Here is a 27,572-nt window from a genome sequence, read left to right on the forward strand (position 1 = left end):
ATTTGATTTTTTCCAATTTCAAGTAGTATATAACATCAGTTACCCACTGATTTAAGAGTTGTGGGATGGGATTCATCCAGTTGAGGAAGATTATTCTATGTGCTAGTAGTGTAGTAAAAGAAATTACAGGTAGTTTTTCCTCCACTTTAAGGCCATCTTGGAGTGCACCAAACACAGCTGTTAATGGGTTAGGAGTGATTGTGACACCAAGGCTGTCTGATAGGCATGCAAAGAATTTTGTCCAAAATGTTGTTAATTTGGTGCACGCCCAGAACATGTGACCCAGTGAGGCTGGAGCTAAATTACAAGGTTCACAGGTTGAATCTTGCCCTGGAAACGATTTGGACAATTTTAAACAAGACAAATGTGCTCAATAAAAGATTTTAAGTTGAATGACTGAATGCTTGGCACATATGGGACTCGAGTGTATTCTGTGCATGGCTGCCTTCCACTCCTTTTCTGAAATATTGAATGACCGATCCTTTCCCCAATGTACTTTGGGGTCTTTGAAAGGAAGAGACTTTAAAATATTTTTATAAATTGTAGAGATGCTATCTGAATCTTCAAGATTCATCAATAATTCTTCTGGAATAGAACAAGATGGTGAGTAAAATTGGGAAGGTTCTGTTTAGTAAAGTTTCTAGCTTGAAAGTAGTGGAGGAATTATGTTGATGAGAAGTTGTTTATGAACCATAATTGTTTCAAAGACATTATCTATTTGCAAGTCTCTTAAGTGTTTTAATCCCTGACATTTTCCAGGCTTTGAATAGTGTACTGTATATGTTAGAGAGGGTGGAAAAAGGTGGTTGTTATGTAGAGGTGCAAAAGATAAAAGGTTTTCTGTCTTAAAGTGCTTCCTACATTGGTTCCATATTCTGAGAGAATCAAGGGTAATTGGATTTTTAGTGTAATGACGGTAGTTTGTTTTAACTGGGGCACAGAGCCGGGAATATAAAGATGTACTGCAAGATTTTATTTCTACTGCAGACCAGGCTTGTGGATATTCATTAATTTGTGTTGATAACCAGGTATTTATAGCTTGAATATTTGCCTCCTAGTAATAAAATTGAAAGTTAGGTAGTGCCCTGCCCCCTTCAGTTTTAGGTTGTTGTAGAGTCACCCTTTTGGATGTGTGGATGATTCAAGTTCCAAATAAATTAAGTTATGATTGGGTCTAATTTAATAGGAAATGATTTATTAATGTATATGGGGATGCTTTTGAAAAAGGAAGAACAGCTTGGGAAGTATAGTCATGCTAACAATATTGATTCTCCCTGCTAACCTAAGGTAGAGGGTAGACCATATAGTCGCATCTTGTTTAATTTTTTCCATGCAGACATCAAAATTTAGTTGAAAACGAGCTTTATATTTATTTACTTGTAATATTTACCCCTAGATATTTAAACTGATCTGCTAAGATAAATGGGAAGGCGCCTGGTCCTATATTACATGCTAGAGAATTCACTGGAAAAAGCAGGCTTTTATTCCAATTGATTTTAAGTCCAGATATCTTTTGAAAATCTGCAAATGCTTTTAGGACTGCTGGCACAGAATTTTGTGTGTCCGATATATACAGTACCATATCATCTGCATATAGTGATATTTTCTGTTCAAGTACTTCTCTGAAAATCCCCTTTATCTCAGATGCGTTTCGAAAGTGTACAGCCAACGGTTCAATGGCTTTGCAAAGAACAAAGGTGATAAGGTGCATCCTTGTCGAGTACCACGTTCCAGTTTGAAGTTATCTGAAATAATGTTGTTAATACGAACTGAGGCTTCTGGACTAGTATAAACTAGTTTTAACCAAGCACATATGTTTGGGCCAAACCCAGATTTGTGCAATGTGGTGAATACGTAGTCCCATTCATCCATATCAATTGCTTTTTCTGCATCTAAAGATAAGATCTCTGGGGTGTTAGAGATAATGGGTGAATATATTATATAAAAAAATGTCAAAGGTTAGAAGTTAAGTGTCTGAGTTTAATAAATCTTGTTTGGTCTTGTGATATTACAAAAGGAAGCACTTTCTCTAACCATTTGGCTAGAACTTTGGAGAGTATCGTAACATTGTTATTCAGAAAAGAGATTGGTTTGTATGATGCACATTGTAGTAGGTCCTTGTACTTCTTAGGACATATGATAATTAATACTTAGCAAAAAGTCTGAGGTAGATTTTTTTTTCTTTAGCTTCTATAAACATTGCTAATAATAGTGAAGCTAACTTTTTTGAGAATTTTTTTTTTTTTATAAGAATCCACTGGGTAGCCATCTGGACCGGCTGCTTTCCCACTTTGAAGTGATTTTATAGCATCTAGTAATTCTGAAAGTGTCAGTGGTTTATTCAGTTCTGCAGCACTGAGAGTATCTACAGTAGCTGTGGTATCTCTAATGAATTAAGAAATTCATTAGATTGTGTCTTACATTCTTTAAACTGATTAGAATATAAAGACGTATAGTACTCTCTAAATGTGTCACTTTTATTTTTATGGTCAGTAATTTTATCTCCGTCTGTGTTGTTAATTGCTGTTATTGTATTACAGACTTCCTGCTTGTGGATTTGTTGGGCTAAGATCTTAGTGGCATTTTCTCCATGTTCATAATGATGATGTCACGATTTAAAAATAAGCTGTTCTTTTTCATTTCTGGTAAATTCGCTGATTAACTCGGACATCTTTTTGATTCCCAGTTTATTATTGTGAGAAAGATATGAAATAATGTCTTAAAAATGCCATCAGAGTTTCCCAGAGTATCCCTGCTGAGACCTCCGAGGATACATTTGTCTCAAGAAAATAATCAATTTTCTTGGATATAAATTCTGTACAGTTCTCATCAGCTAATGATAGGGGGTTAAGATGCCAGCTATGAGATGAGTGAGCAGGATACAGTAATTTAAGATCCATGATCAGAAGGGCATCGTTAGAGATAACAATAGCGTTGTATTTAAAAGATTTCATAGTGGGCAAAAAATTGTTTATGAGGAAATAATTCTTGAGTAACAATGATGTACAGGAGTATGCTGTTAGGTTAAGATTTAAGAACCTCCATCGGTCAGATAAGTTATGATCTGTTACAAACTGTAGTACTAGGGTGTTGTACCGTGTTAGCCATTATGAATGTAGAGAAAAGCCAAGAAAAATGACACCTTTTATTGGCTAACTAAAAAGATTAGTAATCTTTTTAGTTAGCCAATAAAAGGTGTCATTTTGCTTGGCTTTTCTGTTACAAACTGTAATTCTTTGCAGTATTAGATGTTATCGCCGTTGTTTCTGAAGATCTATCCAAGTCTGGATTTAAAAAACAAATAAAGTCTCTTGCCATTATAATTTTGTGAGTGTTCACATTAGAGTTGGAAGAAAGCTCTATCATCTGTGTTAGGTTCATAGATATTAAACAAAATCATTTTAGTATTAGGTAAATTGCCCGTCACCATGACATATTGCCCTTCAGAATCAGATATTGCATCTGACAATACAAATGGAATAGTTCTGTGTATTAAGATTGTTTGCATAGCTGGAGTGAAAAATTTGGCCAGACCATTCTCTTTGCAACCTAAAATGGTCCTTGATTAATAAGTGAGTGTCCTGTAAAAATATTATCTTGGCAGTTAGATTTGTTAAGTGTGAGAGTACTTTCTTTCTCTTTAATTCGTGATTGAGACCCTTGACATTCCAGCTCACAAAGTTTACTATTTGGTCATGGAAATATTTCTTCTAAACTTTTATTGACATTTTGTAGTCTTAGGTTAAAATAGTACATTGTACATACAACAGCTTTGACCTATATTATTTCCAAGTGATACAGCTATGAAGTGCAATGTTATGTTGTCACTAATGGTTATTGGGGTATAAGAAATAAAACAGAAATAACATTGCTCTCTTTCTTTCCACTCCCTCTGCAATTGACACAAGCCACATTTTGCAAAATCCCAGTCTTCTGACATGCCAAGAGAAGGAGCACATATAGAGCAAAGTGAACCCCCAGCAGCGGTGTGAAGGATTAAACTGACATATCTTTTGAAAATACAGTCCAAATACAACAGACTAATGATATAATCTTAAACAGTCCATATGTTAAAGAAAAAAAACTGTAAAAACAAGGCTGATTACTTAAATAAAGTTAATAGCTTGTTACTTTGTGATAGCTAAAGTGTACATAAAATTAATGAAAGAAATGTCAATATAATAATTGCCGCTTACTTTAAAAAATAGAGGGAAGGGATGGCCAAAAAAGAAGTAAAATATAAAATATAGTAAAAAGAATACGCTCGAGTATGTGTATTTCACTTTCACCAAACAACAAATATTTTAATTCTCACGGATAGGCCTCTTCATTGGGGAAAAAACACTGCTTTTCCCTGATGGCAACGCAAATTAGACAATCTACAAGTCTCCAACTTAAAGTTTAAAGACAAACAATATATACATACTGTATTTCTGTTATATCACCTATGTCCATATATTCAAACTCTTTACACTGTTCCGTTATTTCACCGAGTAGTAATTGTTAGCGCTAATGCGATATTTACTATCAGTTCTTTGAGACTTTTGAATTTTAGTACTTTCATAATCTCTAACCTGCTCTGCATGTGTATTGTGCCAACGTTTTTGAACCTTTTTACGACATTCTACTTTGTTTTCTACTCTTTGTCTTTTCTTCTTCTACTGTGTGTCTTTTATTTCCGCCCCCACTTGGACCTCTTAGGTTTTCAATTCATCTTTTCCACAAAGTTTTGTCCCATGGGACGTGAAATTATCTCTCTGAAAAAGTCTTGTCTCGTCCCAAGATTTTTTAAAATTATATATACAGTAATCCTTCCTCCATCGCGGGGGTTGCGTTCCAGAGCCACCCGCGAAATAAGAATATCCGCGAAGTAGAAACCATATGTTTATATGGTTATTTTTATATTGTCATGCTTGGGTCACAGATTTGCGCAGAAACACAGGGGGTTGTAGAGAGACAGGAACGTTATTCAAACACTGCAAATAAACATTTGTCTCTTTTTCAAAAGTTTAAACTGTGCTCCATGACAAGACAGAGATGACAGTTCTGTCTCAATTAAAAGAATGCAAACATATCTTCCTCTTCAAAGGAGTGCGCGTCAGGAGCACAGAATGTCAGAAAGAGAGAGGAAAGCAAACAAATCAATAGGGCTGTTTGGCTTTTAAGTATGGCACAAAGCTGTTGAAGGCGGCTCCGTCAGGAGCAGAGAGAGAGAGAGAGACAGAGAAAAACAAACAAGCAAAAATCAATATGTGCCCTTCGAGCTTTTAAGTATGCGAAGCACCGTGCAGCATGTCGCTTCATGAAGCAGCAGCACAGAAGGTAGCAACGTGAAGATAATCTTTCAGCCTTTTTAGACGAGCGTCCGTATCGTCTAGGTGTGCGAACAGCCCCCCTGCTCAATCCCCCTACGTCAGGATCAGAGAAAGTCAGCGCAAGAGAGAGAGAGAGAAAAGTAAGTTGGGTAGCTTCTCAGCCATCTGCCAATAGTGTCCCTTGTATGAAATCAACTTGGCAAACCAACTGAGGAAGCATGTACCAGAAATTAAAAGACCCATTGTCCGCAGAAATCCGCGAACCAGCAAAAAATCCGCAATATATATTTAAATATGCTTACATATAAAATCCACGATAGAGTGAAGCCGCGAAAGGCGAAGCGCGATATAGCGAGGGATTACTGTATATATATATAGTTACAGCAAGTTTCACTTTACAAATGGTCCAAAATGAAAGCTTCAAGTAGAATATTCTTTGCCTTGCCAGAACATGGTATGACTCATGATCGAAACAAAGTTGGGATCAGTCTTCTCAGCTTTTTATCTGCTTCGTCCAGAGAACTAAAAATGTAAAACTGACCTTCAATAACCATTTTCTGTTTAGCAGGGTACAAGAGGCTGTATTTGATTTCAGTTCTACGTAGGTGCTGATAAATGCAGTCGAATGTGGCATTTTTAACAGCTGTAGTAGGTGAAAAGTCTCGGGATAATGCAAATTTGGCTATTTTTATGAAAAGGTATTTCATCTAACTGTATGAGAGGGGACATTAGATTTTGTTTGGCCTGTAGTTTCTCAAAACAGGCAGTTAGGCTTTTTGGTTTGAAGGTATCCAATCCATGTATTCGGTAGGCTGCAGAGATCTCGATGTCTGATTTAAAGTCCTCTCCCATTATTTTAGAGAATAATTCAGCTATGAATTTTGCTGGGTTTAGACTTTCCGTTTTCCAGGAATACATTCAGTTCTGATATTGTTCCTTCTATATCTGTCATCCAGTGTTGCCAGTTTGTCTGCGAGCATTTTGCACTCTGATTTTGCAACCATTGCTTTTTCATCTGCGGTGGAAGTCGATTATTCAACTATTTCAATACAGGTTGTGAACTTCTGCTTAACATCTTCAAGCTGAGCAGAAGTACTTTCACTTTACTCTCTAATTTACTTGTATTTTCCTGTATTTTTTCATCAGTTTTTTTGTAGCATTTCTGTAAACTTAGTACTTAAATGTTACCCCAGGGGCCTCATGCATAACGCTGTCCATAGAATTCGCACTATAACATGACGTAAGCACAAAAGCCGAAATGTGCTTACGCACAGAATATCCAGATGCAGGAATCTGTGCGTTCGCCAACTTCCGCGTTCTTCCGCTACATAAATCCTGCTCAGCGTGGAAATAAACGCACGTGCACACGCTTGCTGTCCCGCCCCAACTCCTCCCAGATTTACGCCTCTTTGAATATGCAAATCAATATAAATAGCCCTTAAGCCCAGTGTTCTGTGAAAAGGCAATGGCAAAAGTACGAGGAAAAATAGAAGAATTTCAGCGAATACCAAATGGAGGCAAAGAAAAATGTACTATTTGTTGGTTTAAACAGTTATATAAGCAACAAAAGGAAGTTGATCGAGTGACATAGTGTGTCAGAGAAACTCAAAAGCTCAACTTCACAAAGTCGCACAGTGCCCGAAATAAAAATGTTGTCACATATCAAAGTCGGTGTGAAAAGGCGACTCGTAGCCCACCGTCTGAGTGTCATATGAAAGCTTATTAGGGTACAGTGGGAAAGAAAAGGCACACTGTGAAAAAAGCATGAAATGTCAACTTTAAACTCGAAATTTCCACTTTAATCACGTAGTTTATTTTGTCATTAAATTAGAACATCATAAACTAAATCTTAAAATCGTTTAATTTACTAGTTTCTCAAATCCCATCGTAATTAAAGTAGCATGTTAAATGCTTTGTTGTGTACAGTAATCCTTCGCTACTTTGCGGTTCACTTTTCGCGGATTCACAACTTTGCGGGTTTTTAAATACAAGTGATTGCCCGCCTATCACGGAAGTTATGTTTCAGACCCATCATCAACAGGAGAAAATCCGCGATATAGAAAGACCATATAAATAAACATTTTTATAGTTTAAGCCTTAAAATACCCATCCCACATGCTTTAAACACATGTAAACTTATAAAACACACTTTGTTAAAACATATGATATGTGGATGTCGGGCTAAGGATATGAGTGACATCTCACTATTATAAAACATTTTAACTTCACGCAAGACAAGACAGTGAGACAGGAAAATAGGTGATGTACAGGCTTTTAAATTATTGACACGCAGAGCGACAAGCAGCACAAAAGTCCACTTCTCCTTAGCGTTCATTCAGCTCCCCACCCCCTTGACAATGCGAAGTGGCAGGAGCGTACTGCGCCTCCGGGGAGGGGGGTTTGAGCAAACGTGCGTTCAGCCCTCACACACCCCCACTCCTCCTCCTCCTTCCGAACGCGCAGAGCGACAAGCAGGCATTTTGGCAGAAGCAGCACAAAGTCCATTTCTGCTCTGCTCAGAGTTCAGCTGCCCCCCTTCACATAGCGAGTGCAGACACATTGACGTCTGATCGCTGATCGCAGTGTGCAGTGTGCAGTGTTGGTCTGCGGTGTTTAAGAATGCAAAAAGTGTTTAAGAGCATAGGAAGTGTTTATAAGAGCGTGGGAAAGGTTAACAAGAGAGCGAGAAAGGTTTATAAGAGTGTGGGAAGGGTTTATAAAGCCTTAAAATATGTATAAATAATAAAATAAATATAGGTCGCTACTTTGCGGATTTTCACCTATCGCGGGGGGCTCTGGAACGTAACCCCCGCGATAGGTGAGGGATTACTGTATTTGATCTTATATGTGCTCTGTGTGCCTGAATCACTAGGTGCTCTTCCTCCGACAGGACACAGAATCCATTACGTTTGTAATATTACAGCTCTCTGAATAATTAAAATACTGAGAAGTATACGTGATATCATTTTCATGATGATATAAATTAAAGCATGTTATTAAACATGGGAACACGGTGGCGCAGTGATTGTTCATGTCTTACAGCAAGATGCTTGCTGTGCCATGCGCGACCTTCAATGAAATGCTTTATTACAGAAGTACTGTCTTTTTCAAACGTACTAACCCCCAATTCCTGTCCTTACTTTTCTTTCTCTTAAATACCCAATTGCCACACAATCAGCTCTGTAATAGACTTTAAGCCATCTGTAAGCTTAGAACGCCGATTCTTCAAAACTTTTAAGGAACATCGAAATATCTTCGTAATGTTTAATTATTCTATTCATCTATCCTTCCAGTGTCGCTCCAGCCACAGCATGAATACAGCGCGAGGTAGGAACAATCCGTGAACGAAGCTCAAGCTCGCTAGCGCTGCGGCACCATGTAGTTAAAGTTAAAGTTTTATCTGTATAATATAATCAACATATTTTGCTGCATTTCATCTTAAAAATGATATCGTCATCATATGTAAATACGCGCTTTATAAAGTGGCTCAGGTTGTGCAATATTATAACAGTATCATAAGTACAATTACCTCACGGTAATTTGCAAGTACAAACAGTTCTACAATGAGCACTTGATGGACTGATTGAGTGCGTGTATAGTTCTTGGAATGAATCTGTTTGTGAACCATGAGGTCTGAACAGGAAAGGCTGTTCAAATAGTGAATGGCTGAGGCAGCGAGTGCTTGATGCTGTATACCGATAATTCTCTTTCCAATCGCTGTAGATCTATGATTCGCATTCAGATACAGTGATATAAATATTCCAAGTGGTGCAGTGAGAGTAATATGGAAAAGATGATTCGCCGTGGCAACCCCTAACGGGAGCAGCTGACAGAAGAAGAAGAAGGTGCAGTGAGAGTAACAACGCTAAAGCAGTTATGGTATTTAGAATAGTTTGACCATTCTGTGGACCATTATATTGTTACAGGTTAATTACAATCAGATGCATTAAATTTATCAACAATATGCGGTTAATTTCAGTGTATTTGATAAAGCCGCCGTCGTGGATGTGGATCTAAGAAAGGATAACCACACAGGAACAGTAGCACTGCTTTGACGCTGGGTGCCGCCAGTCTGCAAAACTGAGCAGAGAACTTGCGTACGACAGGGTATGAGGTACCGTGGAAAAGTGCGTGGCTTTACGCCAAGTGTAGGTTTTATACATTGCGATTTGAACGTGGAAACATTTCTGTGCGTACGCACCGTTTATACATGAGGCCCCAGGTCTTTTATATCCTGATGCAATTTATCATTTTTCTCATTTATGACCTTTATTTCATTCTTTATTTAATTTATTTAATTCTTTATTTCTGTATTGTTTTTCTTTGTGTCTCATCTTATATCATTTATGTTCTGCCCTGAGAGCAGTGATCATTACTTTCAGCTTGGAGATTGCGTTTCAATCTTCCCCAATCTCCAGAGGTGGAGTTGCAAGTTCAGTAGGAGGTGATGTCGCAAACTCGTGGGGGGAATTAACTGAAGTTGACAGTGGGGATGAAGAGGCCATGCTTGGCTTCAATGATCCTCCTGGAGTTGATGAATGATCCTTGCCCACCTTACTCGCAGTTTTGCTTCCACTAATGCTCTCGGGTGGAGCTAATGCTGCCATATCAGATCCTGGCAGGTCTGTACCTTCGTCCATGTGTTCCAGGTCAGTCTCTAGGGGGCTCTACCGTGAACTTGAGGATGATTTAGACTTTGATGGGGCTTTTGCTGCCTTATCCTTTTCCTTCTGAGCCTTTTGTTTGCTACTCATGCTTAATTGTACTTGCATGTAGTATTATTAAATACCCTCAAGATGAATGAATACTGAATATCTCGAAGTGATATATGAAAAAAGGGTTAAAATAACACCTAACGGAGCTCTCCCCTACACCTCCATCTCCAACAACTCGCACATCATATAAATTAATGAAACCTGTACACTGCTATTTATTTCCACAGGACCATATTAGGAATTTGTTATATAGGAATATAGCTTAAAGAATTCCTGTAATGGATTGCTACCAATGTAACTTGTCTGCATAGAATGCACACTTACCACCTTCTGACATGGAGAGTGGAACATCTTCAGAAATTTCAGAAGCAGCAGCACTTGGCCTGGCACTAGAGGTGGGGTGTCTTCTTCACTCACCATCAAAGTTTCAGTTATGGAAGTGACGCAAGAAGGCGTTCTTTCTTCATTTAGTTGTAGAGTGGCTTGAAGAAGTGCTTCAGAAGATTCGCCAATTTAAGCAACTTGTTCTGTGCTTTTTGGTTCAAAATACTTCAAGGTGCTTTTTTGTTTTTTAAACTTTCCTCCTCTTACTGACGCTCTTCTCTTTCCTAACGTTTTTGAAAAACAGATTTATGAGGATACATTATTGTTTCATATGGCATCAGTAAAAAAATAAATATATAAATTGTTTTCCTGCTCAAATTATGACCATAGTGATATATGTGACTGATAGACTACTAAATTGCTTTCACAACAAAATGAAGAGTGAAAACTGTATTGGAACACAAAAGTAGAAAAAAATCCAAATGTAAAAATAAACTGCAATCCATAGGGTTGTGAACCTAAAAATGCAATGAAATAGTAGATTAAGAGGCAAAACTGTATTGAAATGCAAAAGCAGAAAAACAAAGTGCAAATTTAAAGAGTTGAGAACCTAAAAGTGCAATCAAATAGTATAACACTAGTATACTATACTATAGTATAGTATATAATAGTATAACAATAGTATCATTTCAGTATCACTGAAATACAATAATCAACACAAAATCTGTATTCAGTAACCAAAGATTTTGAAATCACTTTATTGAAAATAAAATATGCACAACGAACTGCTGGATGACTGCCTGCAAGGAGCACTTCTCCTCTCCCCAGTGATCAAACTGACTGATGGAGGGAAGGGCTGATGAGAACACAGTAGGCGAGCAAATCATGTGAAGCTGCAGCCAGTTAGGGGGCAGCAGTGCTTCGGCTCCCCATTGGCTCACTAGAGATGGAAGTGGGGCAAGACAGGTACTTGTGGCTGCTTACACGATCTACAAGTAGCAGTGCTTAGCCCGGTGTGCACATACTGTCTCCTTGGGCCACCTGGCAGGAAATAGAACCTAATTGGATGGAGAGAGAGGAGGAACAGCTGCTGCTTGCTGGATGTGGCACTGCACAAAAGGAAGGAGAGCGAGGACATGATATATAGCCGACAGCGGGACTCCACCAATCCAGCATAACAACAATGGATGTCTGGGCCCCAGGCAAGTGATATTTTTATCGGGCAGGTACAGGAGTGCCCCCTGTCCCCTCCATGGCGGAACTGGCATGATGGGTGGATGGATAAATTGTTGCATGGTGACTTCAAACTATTAACAGTGGAGGACATTTGGGAATTATGCAGCTCATAATGGCATGTCAGTGGAATCTTTCTATGTAGAGATTTCTGTAGATCAGATACATTATGGGCATATCTGTGCATCTGGACACAACAGAGGAGCCACTTTGCAAGACACTTAGAATTAATCTATGTGTGAGGCAAGACATTTCAGGAAACATACAGCAATTGGGTTGTATTTTTTTTTTCTTTTTCAGATTTCTCCAATAGTAACTGGGGTGAAATGACACCTTTTATTGGCTAACTAAATAGATTACAAATGCAAGCTTTTGAGGCAGCTAAGGCCCCTTCATCAGGCAAGGTCTTGTTAGTTAGCCAATAAAAGGTGTCATTTCACCCTATTTTCTCCTGTATCAATCTATGGCTAACACGGTACAACACTCTACTGCTATCCAATAGTAACTGTAATAGTAATAGAAAGACTGTTTATCAGTGACTCATGGGAATCAAATTGCAAGCTCAAATTAATTGATTTAATAGAGCACAATTGGAGTGCTAAAGTGTATACATGATGCCATCAGCCCTTTCATTTAGCTGTTTAAAGCACATGTGCAAGTACTGCTTATCTGATTCATAATTCTCATTGCATGCACTTATGATCATTTAGTAATTACTAAATCATTATTGGCAAACGAACTCTACCATTGATCATTCTCACATTCATCATACAAGTACAATACAGTAACAACACATTTATAGTACAATATTTTGTTTGTTTTGTACAATTTCTTATTGGAATTGTTTTAAACAATATATAAACATAATACTAAGCTAAAATAGGGGTTTATTCCCCTTTGTGCATTCAAAAAAGTACTCCCACAGAACTGAACCTTAGAAAAACATTTTAATTTCTAATAATTGTTTGCTTTTAACTTTACATTAGTGCACACTTTTTGTGGCTCATTGAATGCATCTGTCATGTGTCATTCACTAATGCTTTCAAGTTTGAAATTAATCATTATCCAAAAACAGGTCATGCAGTTCTCATTCATTTGATTCTGAAACATGTCACACGATTTTTGTTCATTTGATTCATGAAGTGAATCATTACCCAAGAACCAGTTGCAAAATTCTTGTTAACTTATGATTCTTAAACTTTAGTGTCTTATTTTAATTGAGTTTTCAGTATATTAGCATACTTTGCGCTTGCAAAGGTTTTAATATTACCAACATACTTTATATATAATTTAATATATATAAAAAATATAAATATATGACTCATTCAATAGGATGCCCCTCCATCCTAAAATTGCCAGAAAGTTTTTTTTTCTTTCTAATGGATTAATCAAACAATTCAAATGAATCAATCATTTTATCAGGTAGTTTGAAATCAAATTAGCAAAGAATACAAATGCCTATCACTATTCTTTTAAATGGTCCTATTCCAAGCTGCAGAAATGAAAACATCTTGTTTTGAGTTACAATACACTTTACCTATGAGTAACATTGTAACATTCTGTTTAATCCCCCAGCATAAAAGATAATTTACAGTGATGCTGACAATGGACAGTAATCATAATTTTAGTACGCAGTGCACTATAAACTTATCAGTTAATTTAAATCTATAAAAAAAAAACTAACTAACCTAATATTAAAAACTTGACATTGAAGTATAACGATGCATTAAATATTTACCCATGATTTCTGTTTGCTCGCAAGAGTATGCCAATAAAGCCAACTCTCCATCCAATCAATGAACAATGTCACAGTATACTTTGAATTAAATCTGCCTTTATCAATGCAGTCAAACCCTAAGTTCATACCTGTTGCCATATTGATTATTTAATTTTAGTTTACCATGTCTGTGCTCCCAATCTTAGACCTGGCCAAGGATTATTAGAACAATCTAGACAAGAAGAGGTAATTCAGTTCAATGACACTTGAAAGGCCTATCCACTTAATTCTACCAAAATGATATCAAGTCTAGTTTTGAAAGTCCTTAAAGTTCTACTGTCTACCACACTTTTTTGGTAACTCTTTCCATGTGTCTATGGTTCTCAGTGTAGAGAAAAACTTCTTAATGTTTGTGCTAAATTTACCCATAACAAGTTTCCAACTGTGTTCTTCATGAACTCATTTTAAAGTAACAGCCTCAATCTATTGTACTAATCCCCTTCATAATTGTAATTCTTCAGTCATGTATCCTCATAATCACCTTTTGCTTGAACTGAAAAGGCACAACTATTTTAATCTTTCCTCATAACTCATCCCTTGTAGTATGGGAATTCACTCTTCTCTTGACTTTTTCTACCTATGCCATGTCCTTTTTGTAGCCTGGAAGCCAAAATTGTACACAGTATTCCAGATAAGGCTTCACCAGTGCGTTATAAAGCTTGAACATATCCTCCTTTGACTTGTACTCTACACGTTATGTATATAACCTAATATTCTGTTAGCCTTCTTAATGGCTTCTGAGCATTGTCTGATAGTTCACAGTGACAAGTCAACTGTGATTCCTTAATCCATTTAGGTGTGCTTTCATTTTTCAGACCTCCCACTGCATATTCAAAGCTAATGTTTTTACTTCCTACATGTAATACTTCTTATGTACTTACATTAAATTTCATCTGCCAAAAATCTTTCCAAGTATATATGCTGCCCAAGTCCCTCTGTAGTGATTCAATAGATTCTACATTATCTAGGAATCCTCCTACCTTGGCATCATCTGCAATCTTAACCAACTTTTTATATTTCCTATTCAAATCATTTATAGCAGTTGCTCTAGCACCAACCCTGTGTGACATCATTTTTAAAATCTGCCAATTCTGAAACAGAGGGTTATTGGTGCAAGTAACTGTGTTGAGACAATTTTGCAACCGTCTACACACTACACTCTAAACTCTCACTTCCTCTAGTTTGATACCAGAACCGATACCAGAACTCTCATGTGGCACCCTATCAGATGCTTTTTGAATGACAAGGTAAATAATTTTGCATGCATCACTTTGATTGTATCCTTTTGTTGCTTCCTCAAAGAATTCCAGTATGTTAGTAAAATGCAACCTCCTTCTTCTGAACCAATGCTGACTGTTAAGAAAAACTCCTATTCTTGCCATACTGTATATTGCTCAATCTTTTCCTTAATAATATCTTCTATTAAGTTACCTTTGATGCACTTTAAGCTTACTGGCCTATAGTTGCATGGACTGCCCAGTCACCCTTTTTATGTAACAGGATCATATTTGTCATTTTCCAGTCCTTCAGAATTTCACCAGTGAGCAGTAACTTTCGAAAAATATGTGTCATGGGTTTATATATGTATTCTCTAAACTCCTTAAGAACTCGAGGATAAATATTATCTTGTCCTGGTTATTTGTTTGATTTCAGTCTATTTAATCTGTTCAGCACTTCTTCCTCTGCAATAACCAAGTCACTCAGTAATCCCTTAGTAGTCACTTTACCTCTAGCAGGTTATCTACTTCCTCACATGTAAAAACATCAAAAAAATGAGAGTTTACAGAATCTGCTATTTCACTGTTTGTATTTTTAATTCCATTAACTATTCCTGATGCTTCTCCTCCTTGACTGTTCTTTTACTACTAAAATACTGAAAGACTCTCTTTGAGTCATCTTTAACCTTACCTGTTATATTCCTTGCCCTCAAGCTGTCATACACCCTACGATTCAAATTGCAGTTTTTAGACTTATATACCAGTTTCACTGCTCCTCAACTTTCTCCACACTTAAAAGCTTTATCTTAGTTCTTCTTCCTTAGACTTTGCCACATCTGCTCAAAATTTGCCCTAACAAAGTTAAACTTAACAGTTTTGGTCTTTGCATCCTCGATGTTCCAAAACACTTAAAATTGAATTACATTATGGTAACTTAATCCTAGTGGTTTAATCGCCTCTACCCTCTCACTTCTTTCCTGATTATTATTAAATTCTAAATCTAGACAGGCTTCCCCCCACATTGGTGCTTTAACATACTGTGTTAAAAACAGGCACTGATTATGTTTATAAACTCCTCCTCTTATGCTCTGCCATATGCAGCTTAGCCAAGTTGATATTCTGGTAGTTAAAGCCCCCCATGATTATAATATCCCCTGTACACTTGGCTTTTTAATATTAATAACAATATATGGATTGAAATTACTATCTGCATTGGGAGGGGGTCTATAACGCACTCCTTAAGTAAGACATATTTCCCTAATACTTTCCAGACCAAGGTTATTATAGTTTTGTCTTTATATATGTTTTTGTTTCTGTTTTATTTCTGATCTTACTTACTCAGTTTAGTTTTAGTTTTCCTTCATCATGTATTTTTAGTTTTAATTTAATTTTTATTTCCACAGAGACATTTCTATTTTATTTATTTATATATATATATATTAGTTTCAGTTTTAGTAATTATGGTATGTTTAAAGAGCTACTTTGGAGTTTAGTTGTGAATGTAGAACTAAATGAATGAATACAAAACCACGTTTGTATGTTTAATTTTTCACCAGTTGGCAGACTCTCTTCACCTACCTACCTGTAGTTCAGTAGAGAGGTGGCCATATCAGGAATTTTACAACATTTGTATCAGTTCATTGTTAAACAACCTTTTTAAAGCAAAAGTGATTGGTCAGCAACAAAATTCTGAACTTGCTTGACCGTCAGTCTGTTGATCAGTGCTGTTTTATTTTCAAAAAGGATTTCTCCTGTACGAAGTGGCAGATGAATTATTGTCAACAAAATGCAGACACATGAGAAATAAATTGAAACATTTTATGCACTTGTGATTTTTCTGTCCATACTGTAAAGGTTTTGTTGACCAGCACATTCCAATTTCAGACATTTGAATTACATCCAGATATACAGGAAGCATCAAGAAATGTGGCAGCTCATCATAATGGACATCAAACTCAAGCTGTTTGGAATTTGGCTTAGTGTGTGCTGCTGTATATACTATATATTGGGCTCAGTCTGAATTACAGCTAATATGCCGTAATTTATGAACAGACTGAAATTCTGTAAGGGACTATCTGTATCTAATACTTCTTTCTTGAGCCCCAGAGATCCAGTGAATAAACAGCAGCTTTGAAAGTTGCCGAGCACATTCAAAGCAATACCATCTCCTTGGTATGGTTCAGTAACACTTGAACCAGAATCTATCATGCTATCACTATCAGTTCCTGAAGAAATGTCCCCGTTATCACGCAGCAAATCATGTTCTTTGTCACATGCTTTACGTGCCCGTATTCAGCATGCTCTATCACTGCAAATACTGCGTCAACACCCACCCTCCATCACCAGTCACCGATCACTGGATGAAAATATGCAGGAGGCTCATGGTGGTTGACTTTGTGTTTTAAGATTAAATGTTACAAGGGTTAAAGACTAGCAGCAGAAATATTTATTCAAAATACAAATATGAAATTCTTATTAATATATTTTGATTAATTTCAGGGTCCTTGCAGCCCAGGTTGACCCTTGCATAAGTCTGTTTATTACGAAAGTATTTTTAGTAAATTATTATTTTATTTCAGTTAGTCTTTTCAGCTACTTTAATAGTTTTGTTTAGTTTTAGTTTTTCATTTCAGTTTTGATAATTATTTTATTTCAGTTTATGAAAATGTTTTTGTATTAATAGTTTCAGTTTTGATTTTAGTTTTCGTTAACTATAATAACCTTGTTCCAGATAAATCCAGATGTCCTCACTAAGATTGGGCTCATCACTTGGTTAACCCTTTAACCGCCAACTCCCTAAATATTCCCCACGCCAGGCGAAATCTGAACAATTTTCGTTTTTTTACTTTTTTACATTTTTTTTACATTTTGTACATTTATTCAAGCAGTATTGACCACTAAATGTTGTGCAAGTTGCCAGTGTATACACGAAATCTATAAATGTAACCTGAATTCTCAGCTAAGCAAAACATCTTGATACCAAACCGTGCCCTTTTCAATGGTAGATACTGTCGAAACTGTAAGCGGCCCTTCCACGACAATAAACTTTCATCAACTGCAACTGACGGTCCTGGCATGTAGGGCAACTGAAATGCTTCAAATAAATGATCAATCAAAGGACGTAGCTTGAACAAGTGGTCGCGGTTTGGATCTTTCTTATCTGGCTCGTTTCTGTTGTCATTCAAATGAAAGAATTTCAGCAGCAAAGAGAATCGGTTACGTGTCATGACAGCTGCAAAAATAGGTGTTGCATACATAGGATCTGTAGACCAGTACATCTCAATATCTGGTTTTCTGATTATTCCCATCAACATCAAAATCCCAATGAATTTTTTCATTTCGTTTTCATCAGTGTCAAACCAAGCACGAACACGGGAATGTGGAGGTAAATTGGGATTTTTCTCAATAAACTGTGCTGCATACAGATTTGTCTGATGAACAAAATGTCTGATCAAATCAGGTGACACAAACAGCTCATAAAACTGCTCAGCAGTGTAATTGTTTACATCAACAATAAAGCCACACGTTCCCTCAAACGGATGCAGAAAAGGTAGTTCACCACGGGCAGCAGCCCAGCTGAGATGCTGGGGATACACCCACTCATCGCCGTCATCCGATGCCTCTTCATTCACAGTATCATGCAGCGCACGTTGCTGCTCATCACTGTCACTAAAATCTTCTTCAGAACTGCTACAATCATGATCAGAACTGTCCAAAATCGCCTGCAAAGCCTCACTTGAAGTCAGTTTACGTTTCGCCATATTCACAGCTGTTACATGCGAATCACGTCACATGACCGGCCAAAACAACCACAGACTTGTCGAAATACAACGTAGTAATAATACCCACGCCAAACCGTCAGTTATACTACTTGCCAGGCATTCATATAACCACAGGCAAATGTGCCGGATAATTCCGGCAGTATGGCGTTAGCAATAAAACAACGGTGCCGGATATATCCGGCAGAGGGCGGTTAAGGGGTTAAAGACTTGTGTTTAAATTCTTTGTGACAAAAAGAGCAAAAATGTGTCTCTGTCTGTTATTTAGACAGGTTTCTGTTATTGCTGTAATATAATAGGTCTGCTTAGTCCCATACATTTCCAACTCACTTTTGTTATTTGTGATACTTCTAGCATGAAGGCAAGCTATTTTTAATGTGTTACTCATTTTACTTTTGCACTTTTGCAATAAACATTGGAATTCACATGCTTAAAGAAATAACTGCACAATGATTTAAGATATTTTTCAATTTAACTTTAGTAACCCGATTGATTTTATCCAACCTTTTCAACCTTTCCAAGTTTTGTGGGAGAATTAATGTTAAAGTGAATGTCTCCTTTGAGTTTTGGCATCTTTTTCATTGCACTTCCAATTTATTTTTTCAAATCCTCTCTTGAGAAATTTAACACATTTGTTATGCCATTTGGAATACAGTATGGCCATGCGTTAATAAGTACATTTTTTACATACCTAAAGTTAAAGGAGCCCTGGTTATACCTAATCCCCATTTCTTTTATTATGTCATAAATGTACTTTTCTTCTTTTTATTCTTCTTTTGGCTGTTCCTGTTAGGGTTTGCCACAATGGATCATCTATTTTCATATCTTCCTGTCCTCTGTTTCTTGCTTTGTCACACTCACCACCTTAATGGTCTCTCTCATCACATCGATAAACCTCCTCTTAGGCCTTCCTCTTTTCCTCTTGCCTGGCTTTGTCTCCAAACTGTCCAATCTGAGCTAAGCCTCTAATATACTCATTTCTAATCCTGTCCATTCCCATCATACCAATGCACTGACAGCTCTGCTGCTGTCTTTTCGTTAGTTCCACTGTCTCCAACCCATATATCATAGTTTCTCTCAATATCATCTTGTAGACCTTACCTTTCACTCTTGCTGGTACCTGTCTTTCACAAATCACTCATGACACTCTTCTCCACCCACTCCACCGTGCCTACACTCTCTTCTTCACTTCTCTTCACACACCAAGTTATTCTGCACTGTTGATCTCAAGTATTTAAACTCCTCCACATTCTCCAACTCTACTCCTTGCATACTCGCTATTCCTCTGACTTCTCCTCTCATTCATACACATGTATTCTGTCTTGGTCCTACTGACCTTCGGTTATCTTCTCTTCAGAGCAAATCTCCTCCACTGCAGGGTCTCCTCAACCTGCTCCGTACTTATGCTACAAAGAAGAAGAGACCATTCAGTCCATTAAGCCTGTTTGTTTAGCTAATGTCTAAGCTGTCCCAATATCTCATCCAGATTCTTCTTAACACTAGAATTACCAATGCCTACAATAAAACTTGTAAACCTGGCCCACCTTAAATCCATTCACACCTTACTGTCAGCGTCTTTTGTTTTGTAAATGTGTCGATAAGCACAAGCAGCAAGCCACCTACTATACCATCCCCCCCACCGCTGCAAAAACGGCAAAAAGCTCTCCCAGCTCAAGCCTTGTTTATCTGGGATTGAGGTACCGTGAGCTGTATAGGATAAATAATATATTATTATTTGGAGCACATGCATTTCATGTATGTTCCGTGTCTACAGAGATCTACGTATGTAAGTGTAGGATGACAGGAAATGCAAGAAATGTTCCACACATACCTAAAAGACAAACTTTTTTTTATGTTTTAGCACTAACAACAAAATTTTGACATGAAGTGTATGATGTGTGAAGACTGAAATCCAAATATCAAATAAGCACTTTCACAAAAGATACAAATATACAAATGTGCTTTTATTCAAGATTATAACCGAAGAAAAAGAAAATGGGTTAGTGTTCTTTGTTGTAATGACTTCTTTGTCAATGCTTTTGACTAATTTGTCAATGCTTTTGTGGATTTTAAAGACCTGGTTTAGCTCCCCAAGCAGTCTCCACTGCTCGAGACTAAACTGGTTTAATTCTCTGAGTCTGTCAGAGTAGCACATGTCCTTAAATCCTAGAAAACACTTAGTTGCTCACCTCTACACAGCTTCAAGTGCTGCTATGTCTTTCTTGCACCATGGCACTGTACACTCCAGATGTGGTTTGAGCATAAAATTCCTTCAGTTAAATTCAACAATATTTATGATTTAACCTAATATTTTATTTGCCTTTTTCATTGCTTCTGTACATTCCTTAGTCAATGAAAATGTTGTATCAACATATGCCCCTAAGTCCTTTTAGAGATTGCTTCCTGTAGCTCTGTGCATCCCAACTTGTATTCATAATTGATGTTCCCTTTGTTCCAGTGTAGTATTTTGCAGTTTTCTACCTTAAGCTGCATTTTCCAAGTGTTTGTCCAGTTCTGAAGGTTGTTTACATCTTTTTGAATTATTTTTGCTGCCTCCTCCAAGTTTGTCATCCCTCCAATTTTAGTGTCATCTGCGAATTTCACACGTTTACTAACTATACCAGCATCAATGTCATTAATATAAATTAATGTAATTATAAAGTAATTATCCAAGGACAGACACCTGAGGGACTCCACTGATGACCTCACTCCATATGGAGCATTCTGTTCTTATTTGAACTTTTTGTCTACTGCCAGTTAACCATCTAGAGATCCAGTTTTATAGGTTACCTCTGATGCCTACATCTTCTAGTTTCAGAATTAATCTTTGGCGTAGGACTGTTTCAAAGGCATTTGGAATGTCTACATAAATTATGTTGTATGCTTTGTTTTTGTTTACTATTCTGGTTGCTTCTTCAAAAAAAAAAATCTAAAAGATAGATTTATGAGAAAAGTACCTGCCAAAGCAATGATGGCTGCTGTTTAGTATATTATTTTCATTTAGGTAATTTTCTAATTTATTTCTTATTATAGTTTCCGTAATTTTACATGGCACAGAATAAGACTTAATTGGTCTGTAATTACCAGGATCCATTTTGCCTTCCATGTTGATGGACTGGATTCTTCATTTGCAACTTTCCAATCCTCAGGTACTTCTAGTTTTCGAAGTGACTTCTGAAATATGCCTAATAAGGGTTTATAGATGACATCTTTCATTTCTTTCAATAGAACTGGTAAAATCCCATCCGGGCCAGGTGTTTTATTAGTCTTCAATGTAGTGAGGGCTTGAAGCATCTCTGGCTTTTCTATTTTGAAATCTATGAGCTCTGAGTTTGTTTTTACTTCTTTTTTCATTTTTATTAATTTTAATTAAAAGCAAATAACAATCCATACAATCAAATAAAATTTAACAAAATCAAAATTCAACCCCCCCCCCCCCCCCAAATAAAGAAAGTGAGAGGAGAGACAGCCAACAAAGCAAATTGATGAAGCAAAATGGAAGGAAGAGTATCCTTTTCCCCGATACAGAAAATTATTATAAAATGTTATTTTATTGATTGCATCCTTCCATATTTTAAAAAAACTTTTGAACACATCCTCTGAGTGAGAATTTGATTTTTTCCAATTTAAGACAGTATAGGACATCTGTTACTGACTTAAAGGTGATGAGGTAAAGGCAATTATGATTTGTTTGTATTTCTCCCCTTTAAGCTCATCTGGGAATACACTGAACACAGCTGTTAATGGGTTAGGAGTAATCATGACAACAAGGCTATCTGATCGGCATTCAAAGATTTTGGCCCAAAACTATGTTAATTTGGTGCACGCCCAAAATATGTGGCCCAGTGAGGCTGGAGCTAGATTGCAGCATTCACAGGCTGAATCTTGCCCTGGAAACATTTTGGATAGTTTTAATCAAAATAAATGTACTCAACAGAAAATTTTAAGTTGAAAACTTGAGTGCTTTGTGAATATGAAGCTAGAGTGTATTCTGTGCATGGCTACCTTCTACTCCTTTTCTGAAATGTTAAGTGAAAGAACCTTTATCCATTGTGCCCTGAGAACTTTGAAAGGGAGGGACTTTAAAACATTTTTAAGAATTTTGGAGAAGCTATCTGAGTCATCAAGACTGATCAGTATTTCTTCTGGAATAGAAATAGGTGAGAGAGAAAACTGGGCAGGTTCTGTTTAGCAAGAGTTTGTTTTTACTTCTGCACAAGGTTTTTCATTTTTTTCCCTTTATAAATACTTGGGTGAAATATTTGTTTAGTTCATTTGCTACTTCCTTCTCATTTTCAATAATTTACTCATGTGTGTCCCTAAGGTTACTTAAATTCTCATTTATCATCAAATTTCTTGTTTTATCTTCACTAGCCATTTTTATTTCTGTTTCTCTTTTGACATTTCAGTTGCTTTTCTTGATCTCTTGCTGTACTGTCCAGTTTTCCTCAATGTTAGAATTATTTGACTTTTCAATTTTTTCTTGTACAATGATCTTTTCAGTTTTAATTATTTAATAATACTCCTATTTATCCATTTTGACCGATTTTTTTAAAGTCTTATGTTACTGGTTTTCAGAATAAACTTAATTTGAACCTGGTTCAGAAGATCTCTGAAATGACACCAACTGTCATTTATAGTTGTAGAGTTTTTGCTTTCCCATTTGTTTTGTAGATATCCCCTCATCTCCATAAAATCTGCTTTCCTCAAGTCTTCATTTTGGTTTACATTTGTGTGTTTTCAAAGATTATCTCAAATTTTACCATGTTGTAATCGCTGTTGCTTAAAGTATCAATAACTTTTGTTCTATTATACTGTCTTTATTTTTGAATAGAGAAGATCTAGACAGTCGTCCCCACATTTTGGGCTTGAGAGAAACTCAGTGAAAAAACAATCATTTCCCATCTGCATCAATTCACTTTCCCCTTTTGTATTGCCGATTGTTAAAATCCCCCATTAGATAGATAGATAGATACTTTATTAATCCCAAGGGGAAATTCACATACTCCAGCAGCAGCATACTGATACAAAAAACAATATTAAATTAAAGATTGATAATAATGCAGGTAAAAACAGACAATAACTATGTATAATGTTAATGTTTACCCCCCCCGGGTGGAATTGAAGAGTCGCATAGTTTGGGGGAGGAACGATCTCCTCAGTCTGTCAGTGGAGCAGGACAGTGACAGCAGTCTGTCGCTGAAGCTGCTCTTCTGTCTGGAGATGACACTGTTTAGTGGATGCAGTGGATTCTCCATAATCAATAGGAGTCTGCTTAGTGCCCGTTGCTCTGCCACAGATGTCAAACTGTCCAGCTCCATGCCAACAATAGAGCCTGCCTTCCTCACCAGTTTGTCCAGGCATGAGGCGTCTTTCTTCTTAATGCTGCCTCCCCAGCACACCACCGTGTAGAAGAGGGCACTCGCCACAACCGTCTAATAGAACATCTGCAGCATCTTATTGCAGATGTTGAAGTACGCCAGCCTTCTAAGGAAGTATAACCAGCTCTGTCCTTTCTTACACAGAGCATCAGTATTGGGAGTCCAGTCTAATTTATCATCCAGCTGTACTCTGATAATCACAGTGTCCAATTTGGGCCTGGGCCTCTTAAAATCCACCACCAGCTCTTTGGTTTTGCTGGTGTTCAGGTGTAGGTGGTTTGAGTCGCACCATTTAACAAAGTCATTGATTAGGTCCCTATACTCCTCCTCCTGCCCACTCCTGATGCAGCCCACGATAGCAGTGTCGTCAGCAAACTTTTGCACGTGGCAGGACTCCGAGTTGTATTGGAAGTCCGATGTATATAGGCTGAACAGGACCGGAGAAAGTACAGTCCCCTGTGGTGCTCCTGTGTTGCTGACCACAATGTCAGACGTGCAGTTCCCAAGACGCACATACTGAGGTCTGTCTTTAAGATAGTCCACGATCCATGCCACCAGGTATGAATCTACTCCCATCTCTGTCAGCTTGTCCCTAAGGATCAGAGGTTGGATTGTGTTGAAGGCGCTAGAGAAGTCTAGAAACATAATTCTTACAGCACCACTGCCTCTGTCCAAGTGGGAGAGGGATCGGTGTAGCATATAGATGATGGCATCCTCCGCTCCCACCTTCTCCTGATATGCAAACTGCAGAGGGTCGAGGGCGTGTTGAACCTGTGGCCTCAGGTGGTGAAGCAGCAGCCACTCCATGGTCTTCATCACATGTGATGTTAGAGCAACAGGCCGGAAGTCATTCAGCTCACTAGGACGTGATACCTTTGGGACTGGGGTGATGCAAGATGTTTTCCAAAGCCTCGGGACTCTCCCCTGTTCCAGGCTCAGGTTGAAGATGCGCTGTAGAGGACCCCCCAGCTCCGATGCACAGACTTTAAGCAGTCGTGTCAATACTCCATCTGGACCCGCTGCTTTGCTGGTACGAAGTCTCCTCAGCTCTCTGCTCACCTGCGCTGTTGTAATTATGGGTGGGGATGTCTCTCCTATGCTGGTATCAGCAGAAGGATGTGTGGAGGGTGCAGTACTCCGAGGTGAGAGTGAGAGTGGGTTAGGGTGGTCAAACCTGTTAAAGAAGTTGTTCATTTGGTTTGCTCTCTTCACGTCTCTCTCGATGGTGGTACCCCGCTTCGCGCTGCAGCCAGTGATGATCTTCATCCCATCCCACACTTCCTTCATGCTGTTATTCTGCAATTTCTGCTCCAGCTTTCTCCTGTACTGCTCCTTCGCCACCCTGAGCTTGACTCGGAGTTCCTTCTGCACGCGCTTGAGCTCATGCTGATCACCGCCTTTAAAAGCCCTTTTCTTCTGGTTCAAAAGGCCCTTGATGTCACTTGTAATCCATGGCTTGTTGTTAGCATAGCAGCGTACAGTTCTTACTAGAACTATAATGTCCATACAGAAGTTGATGTAGTCAGTAGTGCAGTCAACAACTTCCTCAATGTTCTCACTATGTGATCCCTGCAGGATATCCCAGTCTGTGGTTTCAAAGCATTCTCTCAGAGCCTTCTCTGCCTCCGGGGACCACTTCCTGAATGAGCGTGTGGTTGTAGGTAGGACCCTCACTCTTGGTTTGTAGTGAGGCTGAAGCAGAACCAGGTTATGATCTGCTTTCCCAAGCGCAGGCAGCGGGGTGACGCTGTATGCGTCTTTAACGTTTGCATACAGTAAATCAATAGTCTTATTTCCCCGGGTGTTACAGTCCACATACTGGGAGAAGGCAGGTAATGTTTTGTCCAGCGTCACATGGTTAAAGTCTCCAGCGATTAGCACAAGCGCCTCAGGGTGCTGCATTTGTAACTTAGCAACAGCAGAATGGATGATGTCACTCACTGTCTCCACGTCCGCCCGAGGAATGATGTACACGATAACAACAATGACGTGTCCAAACTCTCTGGGCAACTAATAGGGACGCAAACTTACGGCCAACAGTTCGATGTCCCTGCAGCAAGTGGAGACTTTGACGTTAACATGTCCAGAGTTACACCACCGTGTATTAACATAGAGAGCGAGTCCTCCTCCTTTGTGCTTCCTGCAGGTACTTGCATCTCTGTCCGCTCTAACTGTGCTAAACCCGGGTAGCTCCACGTTAGCATCTGGGATGGTGGTAGTTAGCCACGTTTCGCAAAAGCACAACAAACTGCATTCTCTGTAGGTTCTGACATTTTTCACCAGCGCAGCCAGTTCGTCGATCTTATTTGAGATTGAGTTCACATTTCCCAGAATCACAGAAGGCACTTTCTCGCAAGCCGCTTCATTTTTAGGTTAGTGCCAGCTCTGCTGCCACGATACCGCCTTCTTACCTCGTCGGGTAAATAGGGAACAACACCGGCACTGGCATTTGTTCTCAGCGCTCGAAGTTGAGTACTTGAATAGACGAGTCTCGGCGTGTAAAAATCCATGCCCACGTTGTAAAAGTAAGTGTGTCCAGGGAACAAATCCACATAAAATAAAGTGATAGGAGTGATCAATAACAAAGAGAAAAATAAAAGTAGAAAAATAAAGTCATACACGGAGCTGCTGAAAAGGCTGCCACTCTCGGCGGTGCCTGAGTCATTACAACTACATCCTCTTTGTAGCACATATGTCTTATATGATTAAATATGATATTATCTAACATACTGTATCAGAAAATTGCAGCCTGTTACAAAGTCCAGTAACCAGATCTATGCCTTTCTTCCTTACTGCCTTAACCCACAGTGTTTTTGACATGTTTCCTTCTACCATCTTAAAGATGTCGGCCTGAATGCTATATTTTACATGTAGCACCACATTCCCTCCTTTCTTTTCTTGTTGATCGCTCCTGAAGCATGTGTAGCCACTAATATTATATTCCTTTCCATCATTCTCATTTAGCCATAGCTCTATAATACTACAATATCATATTTTCAAGTCAGTACTATTACCTTATGTTTATCCATTTTATTTGTAATGCTTCTTGCATTAAGGAGTAAACATTTTAAATGAGGAAAGCTACTTTTTGTGTTATGGTTGAGATTTTTTCAAGTCAGAGTGAGTGATTTTATTGTGTCTTCCTCAACACACAATCTAGTTTAAATGTCTGTACACTTCCCTGAAGATTCTAGCTACTAGAATGTTTGTCACTTTCTCTTGTAGACATAGACCATCTTTTTGGTAAAGCAAATGTTTATGGTGAAAGGCATTCCAGTGGCTGAGAAAAGTAAAACCTTCTTGTGTGCACCATGCCTTCATCTATGTATTGTGGCTCAATATTAAATTCTGTTTCTGTAGTCTTTTTCCTGTTGCTGAAAATTACTAATTGTGATTTGGCCTTTAGCTTTTCTTGAAGTTCCCTACATTTGTGTTACATAGAATAAGTACTTGTCTTTCTAATTTCATTTGTTCCAAAATGAACTACAGTAATCCCTCCTCCATCGCGGGGGTTGCGTTCCAGAGCCACCCGCGAAATAGGAAAATCCGCGAAGTAGAAACCATATGTTTATATGGTTATTTTTAGAATGTCATGCTTGGGTCACAGATTTGCGCAGAAACACAGGAGGTTGTAGAGAGACAGGAACGTTATTCAAACACTGCAAACAAACATTTGTCTCTTTTTCAAAAGTTTAAACTGTGCTCCATGACAAGACAGAGATGACAGTTCTGTCTCACAATTAAAAGAATGCAAACATATCTTCCTTTTCAAAGGAGTGCAAAGCAAGCAGTCAAAAAAAAAAATCAATAGGGCTTTTTGGCTTTTAAGTA

General features: G+C 38.0%; 1 protein-coding gene across 4 annotated transcripts in view; it reads left to right on the forward strand.

Moving 5' to 3' along the window:
* wnt9a (wingless-type MMTV integration site family, member 9A) overlaps positions 1–27,572 on the forward strand; it is a 521,355-nt gene that overhangs the window by 263,176 nt on the left and 230,607 nt on the right. The window contains exon 2 of one of the 4 annotated variants that reach the window (XM_028803902.2): positions 21,394–21,509. The exons of the other annotated variants lie outside the window; for them this stretch is intronic. The gene's annotated coding sequence lies outside the window, so the exon portion shown is untranslated. The remainder of the gene's footprint in view (positions 1–21,393; positions 21,510–27,572) is intronic. 4 annotated transcript variants of the gene reach the window in all.

This window comes from Erpetoichthys calabaricus, chromosome 6 (assembly GCF_900747795.2).
Source record: "Erpetoichthys calabaricus chromosome 6, fErpCal1.3, whole genome shotgun sequence".
Taxonomy (NCBI): domain Eukaryota; kingdom Metazoa; phylum Chordata; class Cladistia; order Polypteriformes; family Polypteridae; genus Erpetoichthys; species Erpetoichthys calabaricus.